Source organism: Mustelus asterias, unplaced genomic scaffold, assembly GCF_964213995.1.
Source record: "Mustelus asterias unplaced genomic scaffold, sMusAst1.hap1.1 HAP1_SCAFFOLD_728, whole genome shotgun sequence".
Lineage (NCBI taxonomy): Eukaryota > Metazoa > Chordata > Chondrichthyes > Carcharhiniformes > Triakidae > Mustelus > Mustelus asterias.
Genome location: NW_027590677.1, coordinates 154,280 through 178,491, shown reverse-complemented (window position 1 = coordinate 178,491; position 24,212 = coordinate 154,280).

The following is a 24,212-nucleotide window of genomic DNA, read 5'->3' as shown; positions in this document are numbered from 1 at the left end:
CCACGCACACAGTGATACCCACTGACCCACACACACACAAAGTGAGACGCACTTACACACACACAGTGATGCACACTGACACACACACACACACACAGTGATGCACACTTACAGACACACACACTGATACACACTGCCCCACGCACACAGTGATACACACTGACCCACACACACACACAGTGAGACACACTGACACATACACACACAGTGATGCGCACTGACACACACACACGCACTGATACACACTGCCCCCCACACACAGTGATACACACTGACCCACACACAAAGTGATACACACTGACACACACACACACAGTGATACACACTGACACACACACAGTGACACACAGTGACACACACACAGTGACACACACTGACACACACACAGTGACACACACTGACACACACACACAGTGACACACACTGACACACAAAGCGACACACACTGACACACACACAAAGTGATACACACTGACACACACACACAGTGACACACACTGACACACACACAGTGACACACACACAGTGACCCACACTGACACACACACAGTGACACACACTGACACACACACACAGTGACACACACTGTCACACAAAGCGACACACACTGACACACACACACAGACAGTGATACACACTGACACATACACACACACACACGCAGTGACACACACTGACCCACACACACACAGTGACACACACTGACCCACACACACACAGTGATACACACTGACCCACACACACACACTGTGATGCACACTGATACACACATGGACACTGACCTTCACATACTGATACACACACAGACACACACACCGTGATGCACACTGACACTGACACACAGTGATACACACTGACACACACACACACACACAGTGATGCACACTTACAGACACACACACTGATACACACTGCCCCACGCACACAGTGATACCCACTGACCCACACACACACACACTGAGACACACTGACACATACACACAGTGATGCACACTGACACACACACGCACTGATACAGACTGCCCCCCGCACACAGTGATACACACTGACCCACACACACGCACACAGTGAGACACACTGACACAGATACAGTGACACACACTGACACACAAAGCGACACACACTGACACACACACAAAGTGATACACACTGACACACACACACACACAGTGAGACACACTGGCACACACTCAGTGACGCACAGTGACACACACACAGTGACCCACACAGACACACACACAGTGACACACACTGACACACACACACAGTGACACACACTGACACACAAAGCGACACACACTGACACACACACACAGACAGTGATACACACTGACACATACACACACACACACAGTGACACACACAGACCCACACACACACAGTGATACACACTGACCCACACACACACACACAGTGATGCACACTGACACACACATGGACACTGACCTTCACATACTGATACACATACAGACACACGCACCGTGATACACACTGACACTGACACACAGTGATACACACTGACACACACACAGTGATGCACACTGACACACACATGGACACTGACCTTCACGCACTGATACACAGACAGACACACACACCGTGATACACACTGACACACACACAGTGATACACACTGATACACACACACACACACAGTGATGCACACTTACAGACACACACACTGATACACACTGCCCCACGCACACAGTGATACCCACTGACCCACACACACACACACTGAGACACACTGACACATACACACAGTGATGCACACTGACACACACACGCACTGATACAGACTGCCCCCCGCACACAGTGATACACACTGACCCACACACACGCACACAGTGAGACACACTGACACAGATACAGTGACACACACTGACACACAAAGCGACACACACTGACACACACACAAAGTGATACACACTGACACACACAGACACACACACAGTGAGACACACTGGCACACACACAGTGACGCACAGTGACACACACACAGTGACCCACACAGACACACACACAGTGACACACACTGACACACACACACAGTGACACACACTGACACACAAAGCGACACACACTGACACACACACACAGACAGTGATACACACTGACACATACACACACACACACAGTGACACACACAGACCCACACACACACAGTGATACACACTGACCCACACACACACACACAGTGATGCACACTGACACACACATGGACACTGACCTTCACATACTGATACACATACAGACACACGCACCGTGATACACACTGACACTGACACACAGTGATACACACTGACACACACACACACACAGTGATACACAGTTACACACACATGGACACTGACCTTCACATACTGATACACACACTGACACACACACAGTGATACACACTGACACACACACACACACAGTAACACACACTGACACATACACACACACACAGTGACACACACTGACCAACACACACACAGTGAGACACACTGACACACACACACAGACACAGTGAGACACACTGACACACACACAATGAAACACACTGACCCACACACACACACACACAGTGAGACACACTGACACACACACAGTGACGCACAGTGACACACACACAGTGACACACACTGACACACACACAGTGACACACACTGACACACATAGCGACACACACTGACACACACACAGTGATACACACTGACACACACACAGTGATACACACAGACACATACAGACACCCACAGTGACACACACTGACCCACACACACACAGTGACACACACTGACCCACACACGCACAGTGATACACACTGACCCACACACACACACAGTGATGCACACTGACACACACACAAAGTGATACACACGGACACACACACACAGTGAGACACACTGACACACACACAGTGACACACAGTGACACACACACAGTGACACACACTGACACACACACAGTGAGACACACTGACACACACACAGTGACACACACTGACACACAAAGCAACACACACTGACACACACACGAAGTGATACACACTGACACACACACACACAGTGACACACACTGACACACACACAGTGACGCACAGTGACACACACACAGTGACCCACACTGACACACACACACAGTGACGCACACTGACACAAAAAGCGACACACACTGACACACACACACAGACAGTGATACACACTGACGCATACACACACACACGCAGTGACACACACTGACCCACACACACACAGTGACACACACTGACCCACACACACACAGTGATACACACTGACCCACACACACACACAGTGATGCACACTGACACACACATGGACACTGACCTTCACATACTGATACACACACAGACACACACACCGTGATACACACTGACACTGACACACAGTGATACACACTGACACACACACAGTGATGCACACTGACACACACATGGACACTGACCTTCACGCACTGATACACAAACAGACACACACACCGTGATACACACTGACACACAGACAGTGATACACACTGACACACACACACACACACACTGATGCACACTTACAGACACACACACTGATACACACTGCCCCACGCACACAGTGATACCCACTGACCCACACACACACACAGTGAGACGCACTTACACACACACAGTGATACACACTGACACACACACACACACACACACAGTGATGCACACTTACAGACACACACACTGATACACACTGCCCCACGCACACAGTGATACACACTGACCCACACACACACACAGTGAGACACACTGACACATACACACACAGTGATGCGCACTGACACACACACACGCACTGATACACACTGCCCCCCACACACAGTGATACACACTGACCCACACACAAAGTGATACACACTGACACACACACACACAGTGAGACACACTGACACACACACAGTGACACACAGTGACACACACACAGTGACACACACTGACACACACACAGTGACACACACTGACACACACACACAGTGACATACACTGACACACAAAGCGACACACACTGACACACACACAAAGTGATACACACTGACACACACACACACAGTGACACTGACACACACACAGTGACGCACAGTGACACACACACAGTGACCCACACTGACACACACACAGTGACACACACTGACACACACACACAGTGACACACACTGACACACAAAGCGACACACACTGACACACACACACAGACAGTGATACACACTGACACATACACACACACACACGCAGTGACACACACTGACCCACACACACACAGTGACACACACTGACCCACACACACACAGTGATACACACTGACCCACACACACACACACAGTGATGCACACTGATACACACATGGACACTGACCTTCACATACTGATACACACACAGACACACACACCGTGATGCACACTGACACTGACACACAGTGATACACACTGACACACACACACACACACACAGTGATGCACACTTACAGACACACACACTGATACACACTGCCCCACGCACACAGTGATACCCACTGACCCACACACACACACACTGAGACACACTGACACATACACACAGTGATGCACACTGACACACACACGCACTGATACAGACGGCCCCCCGCACACAGTGATACACACTGACCCACACACACGCAGACAGTGAGGCACACTGACACAGACACAGTGACACACACTGACACACAAAGCGACACACACTGACACACACACACAAAGTGATACACACTGACACACACACACACACACACAGTGAGACACACTGGCACACACACAGTGACGCACAGTGACACACACACAGTGACCCACACAGACACACACACAGTGACACACACTGACACACACACACAGTGACACACACTGACACACAAAGCGACACACACTGACACACACACACAGACAGTGATACACACTGACACATACACACACACACACAGTGACACACACAGACCCACACACACACAGTGATACACACTGACCCACACACACACACACAGTGATGCACACTGACACACACATGGACACTGACCTTCACATACTGATACACATACAGACACACGCACCGTGATACACACTGACACTGACACACAGTGATACACACTGACAAACACATAAGACCATAAGACCATAAGACATAGGAGCGGAAGTAAGGCCATTCGGCCCATCGAGTCCACTCCACCATTCAATCATGGTTGATTTCAACTCCATTTACCCGCTCTCTCCCCATAGCCCTTAATTCCTCGAGAAATCAAGAATTTATCAATTTCTGTCTCGAAGACGCTCAACGTCTCGGCCTCCACAGCCCTCTGTGGCAATGAATTCCACAGACCCACCACTCTCTGGCTGAAGAAATTTCTCCTCATCTCTGTTCTAAAGTGACTCCCTTTTATTCTAAGGCTGTGCCCCCGCGTCCTAGTCTCCCCTGTTAATGGAAACAACTTCCCTACGTCCATCCTATCTAAGCCGTTCATTATCTTGTAAGTTTCTATCAGATCTCCCCTCAACCTCCTAAACTCCAATGAATATAATCCCACGATCCTCAGACGTTCATCGTATGTCAGGCCTACCATTCCTGGGATCATCCGTGTGAATCTCCGCTGGACCCGCTCCAGTGCCAGTATGTCCTTCCTGAGGTGTGGGGCCCAAAATTGCTCACAGTACTCCAAATGGGGCCTAACCAGTGCTTTATAAAGCCTCAGAAGTACATCCCTGCTTTTGTATTCCAAGCCTCTTGAGATAAATGACAACATTACATTTGCTTTCTTAATTACGGACTCAACCTGCAAGTTTACCTTTAGAGAATCCTGGACTAGGACTCCCAAGTCCCTTTGCACTTTAGCATTATGAATTTTGTCACCGTTTAGAAAATAGTGATACACAGTTACACACACATGGACACTGACCTTCACATACTGATACACACACTGACACACACACAGTGATACACACTGACACACACACACAGTGATACACAATGACACATACACACACACACAGTGACACACACTGACCAACACACACACAGTGAGACACACTGACACACACACACAGACACAGTGAGACACACTGACACACACACAGTGAAACACACTGACCCACACACACACACACACAGTGAGACACACTGACACACACACAGTGACGCACAGTGACACACACACAGTGACACACACTGACACACACACAGTGACACACACTGACACACACAGCGACACACACTGACACACACACAGTGATACACACTGACACACACACAGTGATACACACAGACACATACAGACACCCACAGTGACACACACTGACCCACACACACACAGTGACACACACTGACCCACACACGCACAGTGATACACACTGACCAAACACACACACAGTGGTGCACACTGACAAACACACACATTGAAACACACTGACACACACACACATTGACACACACTGTCACACACACAGTGATACACACTGACCCCCACAGACAGTGATACACACTGACACACACACACACACACACACACACACACAGTGGCACACACTGACACACACACACCCACAGTGACACAAACACACAGTGATACACACTGACACACACACACACACAGTGGCACACACTGACACACATACACACACACAGTGACACACACACACAGCGATACACACTGACACACACACAGTGATACTCACTGACTTACACAGACTCACAGTGATACACACTGACACACACATACACACTGACACACAGTGATGCACACTGACCCACACACACACACACAGTGATGCACACTGACACACACACACACACACACACACACACACACACACACACACAGTAATACACACTGACCCACACACAGTGATACACACTGACACACACACACACACACAGTGATACACACAGACACATACAGACACCCACAGTGACACACACTGACCCAAACACACAGTGACACACACTGACCCACACACGCACAGTGATACACACTGACCAAACACACACACAGTGGTGCACACTGACAAACACACACATTGAAACACACTGACGCACACACACATTGACACACACTGTCACACACACAGTGATACACACTGACCCCCACAGACAGTGATACACACTGACACACACACACACACACACACACACACAGTGGCACACACTGACACACACACACCCACAGTGACACACACGCACAGTGATACACACTGACACACACACACACACAGTGGCACACACTGACACACACACACACACAGTGACACACACACACAGCGATACACACTGACACACACACAGTGATACACACTGACACACACATACACACTGACACACACACACACAGTGATGCACACTGACCCACACACACACACACACACACACAGTAATACACACTGACCCACACACACAGTTATACACACTAACCCACACACACACAGTGATGCAAACTGACCCACACGCACACAGTGAAACACACTGTCACACACACACGCATTGACACACACTGGCGCACACGCAGTGATACACACTGACCCACACACACACAGTGACGCACAGTGACATACACACAGTGACACACACTGACACACACACAGTGACACACACTGACACACACACACAGTGACACACACTGACACACATAGCGACACACACTGACACACACACAGTGATACACACTGACACATACACACACGCACAGTGACACACAGTGACCCACACAGACACAGTGATACACACTGACCCACACACACACACACATTGATGCACACTGACACACACATGGACACTGACCTTCACACACTGATACACACACAGACACACACACACGAACACAGTGAGACACACTGACACACACACAGTGACGCACAGTGACACACACAGTGACACACACTGACACACACACAGTGACACACACTTACACACATAGCGACACACACTGACACACACATAGTGATACACACTGACACACACACACACACACTGATACACACGGACACATACACACATACACAGTGACACACACTGACCCAGACACACACAGTGACACATACTGACCCACACACACACACACACAGTGATACACACTGACCAAACACACACACAGAGGTGCACACTGACACACACACAGATTGAAACACACTGACACACACACACATTGACACACACTGACACACACACAGTGATACACACTGACCCACACACACAGTGATACACACTGACACACACACAGTGAGACACACTGACACACACACACACGCACAGTGATACACACTGACATACACACACAGTGATGCACACTTACACACACACACACAGTGATGCACACTGACACACACATGGACACTGACCTTCACATACTGATACACACATAGACACACACACCGTGATGCACACTGACACTGACACACAGTGATACACACTGACACACAAAGCAACACACACTGACACACACAGTGATACACACTGCCCCACACACACAGTGATACACACTGACACACACACAGTGAGACACACTGACACACACACACAGTGATACACACTGACACACACACAGTGAGACACACTGACACACACTCACAGTGATACACACTGACACACACATACACACTGACACACAGTGATGCACACTGACCCACACACACACACACAGTGATGCACACTGACCCACACACACACATACACACACACACAGTGACACACACTGACCCACACAGACACAGTGATACACACTGACCCACACACACACACACATTGATGCACACTGACACACACACACGCACTGATACACACTGCGCCCCACACACAGTGATACACACTGACCCACACTCAAAGTGATACACACTGACACACACACACACACACAGTGAGACACACTGACACACACACAGTGACAAACAGTGACACACACACAGTGACACACACTGACACACACACGGTGACACACACTGACACACACACACAGTGACACACACTGACACACAAAGCGACACACACTGACACTCACATAAAGTGATACACACTGACCCACACACACACACACAGTGACACACACTGACACACACACAGTGACGCACAGTGACACATACACAGTGACACACACTGACACACACACACAGTGACACACACTGACACACAAAGCGACACACACTGACACGCACACACAGACAGTGATACACACTGACTCATACACACACACACACAGTGACACACACTGACCCCCACACACACAGTGACACACACTGACCCACACACACACAGTGATACACACTGACCCACACACACACACAGTGATATACACTGATACTGACACACAGTGATACACACTGACACACACACAGTGATGCACACTGACACACACATGGACACTGACCTTCACACACTGATACACAAACAGACACACACACCGTGATACACATTGGCACACCCACAGTGATACACACTGACACACACACACACACACACAGTGATGCACACTTACAGACACACACACTGATACACACTGCCCCACGCACACAGTGATACACACTGTCCAACACACACACACAGTGAGACACACTGACACATACACACACAGTGATGCACACTGACACACACACACGCATTGATACACACTGCCCCCCGCACACAGTGATACACACTGACCCACACACAAAGTGATACACACTGACACACACACACACACACAGTGAGGCACACTGACACAGACACAGTGACACACACTGACACACAAAGCGACACACACTGACACACACACAAAGTGATACACACTGACACACTCACACACACAGTGAGACACACTGACACACACACAGTGACGCACAGTGACACACACACAGTGACCCACACAGACACACACACAGTGACACACACTGACACACGCACACAGTGACACACACTGACACACAAAGTGACACACACTGACACATACACACAGACAGTGATACACACTGACACATACACACACACACACAGTGACGCACACTGACCCACACACACACAGTGATGCACACTGACACACACATGGACACTGACCTTCACATACTGATACACATACAGACACACGCACCGTGATACACACTGACACTGACACACAGTGATACACACTGACACACACACACACACACACACACAGTGATGCACACTTACACACACATGGACACTGACCTTCACATACTGATACACACACTGACACACACACAGTGATACACACTGACACACACACACACAGTGATACACACTGACACATACACACACACACACTGACACACACTGATCCACACACACACACAGTGAGACACACTGACACACACACAGACACAGTGAGACACACTGACACACACACAGTGAAACACACTGACCCACACACACACACACAGTGAGACACACTGACACACACACACAGTGACGCACAGTGGCACACACACAGTGACACACACTGACACACACACAGTGACACACACTGACACACATAGCGACACACACTGACACACACACAGTGATACACACTGACACACACACACACAGTGATACACACAGACACATGCAGACACCCACAGTGACACACACTGACCCACACACACACAGTGACACACACTGACCCACACACGCACAGTGATACAAACTGACCAAACACACACACAGTGGTGCACACTGACACACACACACATTGAAACACACTGACACACACACACATTGACACACACTGTCACACACACAGTGATACACACTGACCCCCACAGACAGTAATACACACTGACACACACACACACACACACACACAGTGGCACACACTGACACACACACACCCACAGTGAGACACACACACAGTGATACACACTGACACACACACACACACACAGTGGCACACACTGACACACACACACACACACACACAGTGACACACACACACAGCGATACACACTGACACACACACAGTGATACTCACCGACACACACACACTCTCAGTGATACACACTGACACACAGTGATGCACACTGACCCACACACACACACACAGTGATGCACACTGACCCACACACACACAGTGATGATCACTGACCACACACACACACACACACACACAGTGATGCAAACTGACCCACACACACACAGTTATACACACTGACCCACACACACACACAGTGATGCAAACTGACCCACACGCAGACAGTGAAACACACTGTCACACACACACGCATTGACACACACTGGCACACACGCAGTGATACACACTGACCCACACACACACAGTGACGCACAGTGACATACACACAGTGACACACACTGACACACACACAGTGACACACAGTGACACACACACACACAGTGACACACACTGACACACATAGCGACACACACTGACACACACACAGTGATACACACTGACACATACACACACACACAGTGACACACACTGACCCACACAGACAGAGTGATACACACTGACCCACACACAAACACAGTGATGCACACTGACACACACATGGACACTGACCTTCACACACTGATACACACACAGACACACACACCGTGATACACACTGACACACACACACAGTGATACACGCTGACACACACACACACAAACACATTGAGACACACTGACACACACACAGTGACGCACAGTGACACACACAGTGACACACACTGACACACACACAGTGACACACACTGACACACATAGCGACACACACTGACACACACAGTGATACACACTGACACACACACTGATACACACGGACACATACACACATACACAGTGACACACACTGACTCACACACACACAGTGACACATACTGACCCACACACACACACACAGTGATACACACAGACCAAACACACACACAGAGCTGCACACTGACACACACACAGATTGAAACACACAGACACACACACAAATTGACACACACTGACACACAAGCAGTGATCCACACTGACCCACACACACAGTGATACACACTGAGACACACACACAGTGATACACACTGACACACACACAGTGAGACACACTGAGACACACGCACAGTGATACACACTGACACACACACACAGTGATGCACACTTACACATACACGCAGTGATGCACACTGACACACACACACACATACACAGTGAGACACACTGCCACCTGCACACAGTGATACACACTTACCCACACACAGTGATACACACTGACACACACACAGACACAGAGAGACACATTGACACACACACAGTGAAACACACTGACACACACACAGTGACACACACTGACACACACACAGTGACACACACTGACACACATGGCGACACACACTGACACACACACAGTGATACACACTGACACACACACACACACAGTGATACACACTGACACATACACACACACACAGTGACACACACTGACCCACACACACACGGTGATGCACACTGACACACACATGGACACTGACCTTCACACACTGATACACAAACAGACACACACACCGTGATACACACTGACACACACACACAGTGATACACACTGACACACACACACACAGTGATGCACACTTACAGACACACACACTGATACACACTGCCCCCCGCACACAGGGATACACACTGACCCACACACACACACAGTGAGACACACTGACACACATACACACAGTGATACACACTGACCCACACACACACACAGTGAGACACACTGACACACACACAGACACAGTGAGACACACTGACACACACACAGTGAAACACACTGACCCACACACACACACACAGTGAGACACACTGACACACACACAGAGGTGCACACTGACACACACACAGATTGAAACACACTGACACACACACACGTTGACACACACTGACACACACACAGTGATACACACTGACCCACACACACAGTGATACACACTGACACACACACACACAGTGATACACACAGACACATACAGACACCCACAGTGACACACACTGACCCACACACAAACAGTGACACACACTGACCCACACACGCACAGTGATACACACTGACCAAACACACACACAGTGGTGCACACTGACACACACACACATTGAAACACACTGACACACACACACATTGACACACACTGTCACACACACCGTGATACACACTGACACTGACACACAGTGATACACACTGACACACACACAGTGATGCACACTGACACACACATGGACACTGACCTTCACGCACTGATACACAAACAGACACACACACCGTGATACACACTGACACACAGACAGTGATACACACTGACACACACACACACACACACTGATGCACACTTACAGACACACACACTGATACACACTGCCCCACGCACACAGTGATACCCACTGACCCACACACACACACAGTGAGACGCACTTACACACACACAGTGATACACACTGACACACACACACACACACACACACACAGTGATGCACACTTACAGACACACACACTGATACACACTGCCCCACGCACACAGTGATACACACTGACCCCCACACACACACAGTGAGACACACTGACACATACACACACAGTGATGCGCACTGACACACACACACGCACTGATACACACTGCCCCCCACACACAGTGATACACACTGACCCACACACAAAGTGATACACACTGACACACACACACACAGTGAGACACACTGACACACACACAGTGACACACAGTGACACACACACAGTGACACACACTGACACACACACAGTGACACACACTGACACACACACACAGTGACATACACTGACACACAAAGCGACACACACTGACACACACACAAAGTGATACACACTGACACACACACACACAGTGACACTGACACACACACAGTGACGCACAGTGACACACACACAGTGACCCACACTGACACACACACAGTGACACACACTGACACACACACACAGTGACACACACTGACACACAAAGCGACACACACTGACACACACACACAGACAGTGATACACACTGACACATACACACACACACACGCAGTGACACACACTGACCCACACACACACAGTGACACACACTGACCCACACACACACAGTGATACACACTGACCCACACACACACACACAGTGATGCACACTGATACACACATGGACACTGACCTTCACATACTGATACACACACAGACACACACACCGTGATGCACACTGACACTGACACACAGTGATACACACTGACACACACACACACACACACAGTGATGCACACTTACAGACACACACACTGATACACACTGCCCCACGCACACAGTGATACCCACTGACCCACACACACACACACTGAGACACACTGACACATACACACAGTGATGCACACTGACACACACACGCACTGATACAGACGGCCCCCCGCACACAGTGATACACACTGACCCACACACACGCAGACAGTGAGGCACACTGACACAGACACAGTGACACACACTGACACACAAAGCGACACACACTGACACACACACACAAAGTGATACACACTGACACACACACACACACACACAGTGAGACACACTGGCACACACACAGTGACGCACAGTGACACACACACAGTGACCCACACAGACACACACACAGTGACACACACTGACACACACACACAGTGACACACACTGACACACAAAGCGACACACACTGACACACACACACAGACAGTGATACACACTGACACATACACACACACACACAGTGACACACACAGACCCACACACACACAGTGATACACACTGACCCACACACACACACACAGTGATGCACACTGACACACACATGGACACTGACCTTCACATACTGATACACATACAGACACACGCACCGTGATACACACTGACACTGACACACAGTGATACACACTGACAAACACATAAGACCATAAGACCATAAGACATAGGAGCGGAAGTAAGGCCATTCGGCCCATCGAGTCCACTCCACCATTCAATCATGGTTGATTTCAACTCCATTTACCCGCTCTCTCCCCATAGCCCTTAATTCCTCGAGAAATCAAGAATTTATCAATTTCTGTCTTGAAGACGCTCAACGTCTCGGCCTCCACAGCCCTCTGTGGCAATGAATTCCACAGACCCACCACTCTCTGGCTGAAGAAATTTCTCCTCATCTCTGTTCTAAAGTGACTCCCTTTTATTCTAAGGCTGTGCCCCCGCGTCCTAGTCTCCCCTGTTAATGGAAACAACTTCCCTACGTCCATCCTATCTAAGCCGTTCATTATCTTGTAAGTTTCTATCAGATCTCCCCTCAACCTCCTAAACTCCAATGAATATAATCCCACGATCCTCAGACGTTCATCGTATGTCAGGCCTACCATTCCTGGGATCATCCGTGTGAATCTCCGCTGGACCCGCTCCAGTGCCAGTATGTCCTTCCTGAGGTGTGGGGCCCAAAATTGCTCACAGTACTCCAAATGGGGCCTAACCAGTGCTTTATAAAGCCTCAGAAGTACATCCCTGCTTTTGTATTCCAAGCCTCTTGAGATAAATGACAACATTACATTTGCTTTCTTAATTACGGACTCAACCTGCAAGTTTACCTTTAGAGAATCCTGGACTAGGACTCCCAAGTCCCTTTGCACTTTAGCATTATGAATTTTGTCACCGTTTAGAAAATAGTGATACACAGTTACACACACATGGACACTGACCTTCACATACTGATACACACACTGACACACACACAGTGATACACACTGACACACACACACACAGTGATACACAATGACACATACACACACACACAGTGACACACACTGACCAACACACACACAGTGAGACACACTGACACACACACACAGACACAGTGAGACACACTGACACACACACAGTGAAACACACTGACCCACACACACACAGTGAGACACACTGACACACACACAGTGACGCACAGTGACACACACACAGTGACACACACTGACACACACACAGTGACACACACTGACACACACAGCGACACACACTGACACACACACAGTGATACACACTGACACACACACAGTGATACACACAGACACATACAGACACCCACAGTGACACACACTGACCCACACACACACAGTGACACACACTGACCCACACACGCACAGTGATACACACTGACCAAACACACACACAGTGGTGCACACTGACAAACACACACATTGAAACACACTGACACACACACACATTGACACACACTGTCACACACACAGTGATACACACTGACCCCCACAGACAGTGATACACACTGACACACACACACACACACACACACACACACAGTGGCACACACTGACACACACACACCCACAGTGACACAAACACACAGTGATACACACTGACACACACACACACACAGTGGCACACAATGACACACACACACACACAGTGACACACACACACAGCGATACACACTGACACACACACAGTGATACACACTGACACACACATACACACTGACACACACACACACAGTGATGCACACTGACCCACACACACACACACACACAGTAATACACACTGACCCACACACACAGTTATACACACTAACCCACACACACACAGTGATGCAAACTGACCCACACGCACACAGTGAAACACACTGTCACACACACACGCATTGACACACACTGGCGCACACGCAGTGATACACACTGACCCACACACACACAGTGACGCACAGTGACATACACACAGTGACACACACTGACACACACACAGTGACACACACTGACACACACACACAGTGACACACACTGACACACATAGCGACACACACTGACACACACACAGTGATACACACTGACACATACACACACGCACAGTGACACACAGTGACCCACACAGACACAGTGATACACACTGACCCACACACACACACACATTGATGCACACTGACACACACATGGACACTGACCTTCACACACTGATACACACACAGACACACACACACGAACACAGTGAGACACACTGACACACACACAGTGACGCACAGTGACACACACAGTGACACACACTGACACACACACAGTGACACACACTTACACACATAGCGACACACACTGACACACACATAGTGATACACACTGACACACACACACACACTGATACACACGGACACATACACACATACACAGTGACACACACTGACCCAGACACACACAGTGACACATACTGACACACACACACAGACAGTGATACACACTGACGCATACACACACACACACAGTGACACACACTGACCCACACACACACAGTGATACACACTGACCCACACACACACACACAGTGATGCACACTGATACACACATGGACACTGACCTTCACATACTGATACACACACAGACACACACACCGTGATGCACACTGACACTGACACACAGTGATACACACTGACACACACACACACACACAGTGATGCACACTTACAGACACACACACTGATACACACTGCCCCACGCACACAGTGATACCCACTGACCCACACACACACACACACTGAGACACACTGACACATACACACAGTGATGCACACTGACACACACACGCACTGATACAGACGGCCCCCCGCACACAGTGATACACACTGACCCACACACACGCAGACAGTGAGGCACACTGACACAGACACAGTGACACACACTGACACACAAAGCGACACACACTGACACACACACACAAAGTGATACACACTGACACACACACACACAGTGAGACACACTGGCACACACACAGTGACGCACAGTGACACACACACAGTGACCCACACAGACACACACACAGTGACACACACTGACACACACACACAGTGACACACACTGACACACAAAGCGACACACACTGACACACACACACAGACAGTGATACACACTGACACATACACACACACACACAGTGACACACACAGACCCACACACACACAGTGATACACACTGACCCACACACACACACACAGTGATGCACACTGACACACACATGGACACTGACCTTCACATACTGATACACATACAGACACACGCACCGTGATACACACTGACACTGACACACAGTGATACACACTGACACACACACACACAGTGATACACAGTTACACACACATGGACACTGACCTTCACATACTGATACACACACTGACACACACACAGTGATACACACTGACACACACACACAGTGATACACAATGACACATACACACACACACAGTGACACACACTGACCAACACACACACAGTGAGACACACTGACACACACACACAGACACAGTGAGACACACTGACACACACACAGTGAAACACACTGACCCACACACACACACACACAGTGAGACACACTGACACACACACAGTGACGCACAGTGACACACACACAGTGACACACACTGACACACACACAGTGACACACACTGACACACACAGCGACACACACTGACACACACACAGTGATACACACTGACACACACACAGTGATACACACAGACACATACAGACACCCACAGTGACACACACTGACCCACACACACACAGTGACACACACTGACCCACACACGCACAGTGATACACACTGACCAAACACACACACAGTGGTGCACACTGACAAACACACACATTGAAACACACTGACACACACACACATTGACACACACTGTCACACACACAGTGATACACACTGACCCCCACAGACAGTGATACACACTGACACACACACACACACACACACACACAGTGGCACACACTGACACACACACACCCACAGTGACACAAACACACAGTGATACACACTGACACACACACACACACAGTGGCACACACTGACACACATACACACACACAGTGACACACACACACAGCGATACACACTGACACACACACAGTGATACTCACTGACTTACACAGACTCACAGTGATACACACTGACACACACATACACACTGACACACAGTGATGCACACTGACCCACACACACACACACAGTGATGCACACTGACACACACACACACACACACACACACACACACACACAGTAATACACACTGACCCACACACAGTGATACACACTGACACACACACACACACACAGTGATACACACAGACACATACAGACACCCACAGTGACACACACTGACCCAAACACACAGTGACACACACTGACCCACACACGCACAGTGATACACACTGACCAAACACACACACAGTGGTGCACACTGACAAACACACACATTGAAACACACTGACGCACACACACATTGACACACAATGTCACACACACAGTGATACACACTGACCCCCACAGACAGTGATACACACTGACACACACACACACACACACACACACACAGTGGCACACACTGACACACACACACCCACAGTGACACACACGCACAGTGATACACACTGACACACACACACACACAGTGGCACACACTGACACACACACACACACAGTGACACACACACACAGCGATACACACTGACACACACACAGTGATACACACTGACACACACATACACACTGACACACACACACACAGTGATGCACACTGACCCACACACACACACACACACACACACAGTAATACACACTGACCCACACACACAGTTATACACACTAACCCACACACACACAGTGATGCAAACTGACCCACACGCACACAGTGAAACACACTGTCACACACACACGCATTGACACACACTGGCGCACACGCAGTGATACACACTGACCCACACACACACAGTGACGCACAGTGACATACACACAGTGACACACACTGACACACACACAGTGACACACACTGACACACACACACAGTGACACACACTGACACACATAGCGACACACACTGACACACACACAGTGATACACACTGACACATACACACACGCACAGTGACACACAGTGACCCACACAGACACAGTGATACACACTGACCCACACACACACACACATTGATGCACACTGACACACACATGGACACTGACCTTCACACACTGATACACACACAGACACACACACACGAACACAGTGAGACACACTGACACACACACAGTGACGCACAGTGACACACACAGTGACACACACTGACACACACACAGTGACACACACTTACACACATAGCGACACACACTGACACACACATAGTGATACACACTGACACACACACACACACACTGATACACACGGACACATACACACATACACAGTGACACACACTGACCCAGACACACACAGTGACACATACTGACCCACACACACACACACAGTGATACACACTGACCAAACACACACACAGAGGTGCACACTGACACACACACAGATTGAAACACACTGACACACACACACATTGACACACACTGACACACACACAGTGATACACACTGACCCACACACACAGTGATACACACTGACACACACACAGTGAGACACACTGACACACACACACACGCACAGTGATACACACTGACATACACACACAGTGATGCACACTTACACACACACACACAGTGATGCACACTGACACACACATGGACACTGACCTTCACATACTGATACACACATAGACACACACACCGTGATGCACACTGACACTGACACACAGTGATACACACTGACACACAAAGCAACACACACTGACACACACAGTGATACACACTGCCCCACACACACAGTGATACACACTGACACACACACAGTGAGACACACTGACACACACACACAGTGATACACACTGACACACACACAGTGAGACACACTGACACACACTCACAGTGATACACACTGACACACACATACACACTGACACACAGTGATGCACACTGACCCACACACACACACACACAGTGATGCACACTGACCCACACACACACATACACACACACACAGTGACACACACTGACCCACACAGACACAGTGATACACACTGACCCACACACACACACACATTGATGCACACTGACACACACACACGCACTGATACACACTGCGCCCCACACACAGTGATACACACTGACCCACACTCAAAGTGATACACACTGACACACACACACACACACAGTGAGACACACTGACACACACACAGTGACAAACAGTGACACACACACAGTGACACACACTGACACACACACGGTGACACACACTGACACACACACACAGTGACACACACTGACACACAAAGCGACACACACTGACACTCACATAAAGTGATACACACTGACCCACACACACACACACAGTGACACACACTGACACACACACAGTGACGCACAGTGACACATACACAGTGACACACACTGACACACACACACAGTGACACACACTGACACACAAAGCGACACACACTGACACGCACACACAGACAGTGATACACACTGACTCATACACACACACACACAGTGACACACACTGACCCCCACACACACAGTGACACACACTGACCCACACACACACAGTGATACACACTGACCCACACACACACACAGTGATATACACTGATACTGACACACAGTGATACACACTGACACACACACAGTGATGCACACTGACACACACATGGACACTGACCTTCACACACTGATACACAAACAGACACACACACCGTGATACACATTGGCACACCCACAGTGATACACACTGACACACACACACACACACACAGTGATGCACACTTACAGACACACACACTGATACACACTGCCCCACGCACACAGTGATACACACTGTCCAACACACACACACAGTGAGACACACTGACACATACACACACAGTGATGCACACTGACACACACACACGCATTGATACACACTGCCCCCCGCACACAGTGATACACACTGACCCACACACAAAGTGATACACACTGACACACACACACACACACAGTGACACACACTGACACACGCACACAGTGACACACACTGACACACAAAGTGACACACACTGACACATACACACAGACAGTGATACACACTGACACATACACACACACACACAGTGACGCACACTGACCCACACACACACAGTGATGCACACTGACACACACATGGACACTGACCTTCACATACTGATACACATACAGACACACGCACCGTGATACACACTGACACTGACACACAGTGATACACACTGACACACACACACACACACACACACAGTGATGCACACTTACACACACATGGACACTGACCTTCACATACTGATACACACACTGACACACACACAGTGATACACACTGACACACACACACACAGTGATACACACTGACACATACACACACACACACTGACACACACTGATCCACACACACACACAGTGAGACACACTGACACACACACAGACACAGTGAGACACACTGACACACACACAGTGAAACACACTGACCCACACACACACACACAGTGAGACACACTGACACACACACACAGTGACGCACAGTGGCACACACACAGTGACACACACTGACACACACACAGTGACACACACTGACACACATAGCGACACACACTGACACACACACAGTGATACACACTGACACACACACACACAGTGATACACACAGACACATGCAGACACCCACAGTGACACACACTGACCCACACACACACAGTGACACACACTGACCCACACACGCACAGTGATACAAACTGACCAAACACACACACAGTGGTGCACACTGACACACACACACATTGAAACACACTGACACACACACACATTGACACACACTGTCACACACACAGTGATACACACTGACCCCCACAGACAGTAATACACACTGACACACACACACACACACACACAGTGGCACACACTGACACACACACACCCACAGTGAGACACACACACAGTGATACACACTGACACACACACACACACACAGTGGCACACACTGACACACACACACACACACACACAGTGACACACACACACAGCGATACACACTGACACACACACAGTGATACTCACCGACACACACACACTCTCAGTGATACACACTGACACACAGTGATGCACACTGACCCACACACACACACACAGTGATGCACACTGACCCACACACACACAGTGATGATCACTGACCACACACACACACACACACACACACAGTGATGCAAACTGACCCACACACACACAGTTATACACACTGACCCACACACACACACAGTGATGCAAACTGACCCACACGCAGACAGTGAAACACACTGTCACACACACACGCATTGACACACACTGGCACACACGCAGTGATACACACTGACCCACACACACACAGTGACGCACAGTGACATACACACAGTGACACACACTGACACACACACAGTGACACACAGTGACACACACACACACAGTGACACACACTGACACACATAGCGACACACACTGACACACACACAGTGATACACACTGACACATACACACACACACAGTGACACACACTGACCCACACAGACAGAGTGATACACACTGACCCACACACAAACACAGTGATGCACACTGACACACACATGGACACTGACCTTCACACACTGATACACACACAGACACACACACCGTGATACACACTGACACACACACACAGTGATACACGCTGACACACACACACACAAACACATTGAGACACACTGACACACACACAGTGACGCACAGTGACACACACAGTGACACACACTGACACACACACAGTGACACACACTGACACACATAGCGACACACACTGACACACACAGTGATACACACTGACACACACACTGATACACACGGACACATACACACATACACAGTGACACACACTGACTCACACACACACAGTGACACATACTGACCCACACACACACACACAGTGATACACACAGACCAAACACACACACAGAGCTGCACACTGACACACACACAGATTGAAACACACAGACACACACACAAATTGACACACACTGACACACAAGCAGTGATCCACACTGACCCACACACACAGTGATACACACTGAGACACACACACAGTGATACACACTGACACACACACAGTGAGACACACTGAGACACACGCACAGTGATACACACTGACACACACACACAGTGATGCACACTTACACATACACGCAGTGATGCACACTGACACACACACACACATACACAGTGAGACACACTGCCACCTGCACACAGTGATACACACTTACCCACACACAGTGATACACACTGACACACACACAGACACAGAGAGACACATTGACACACAC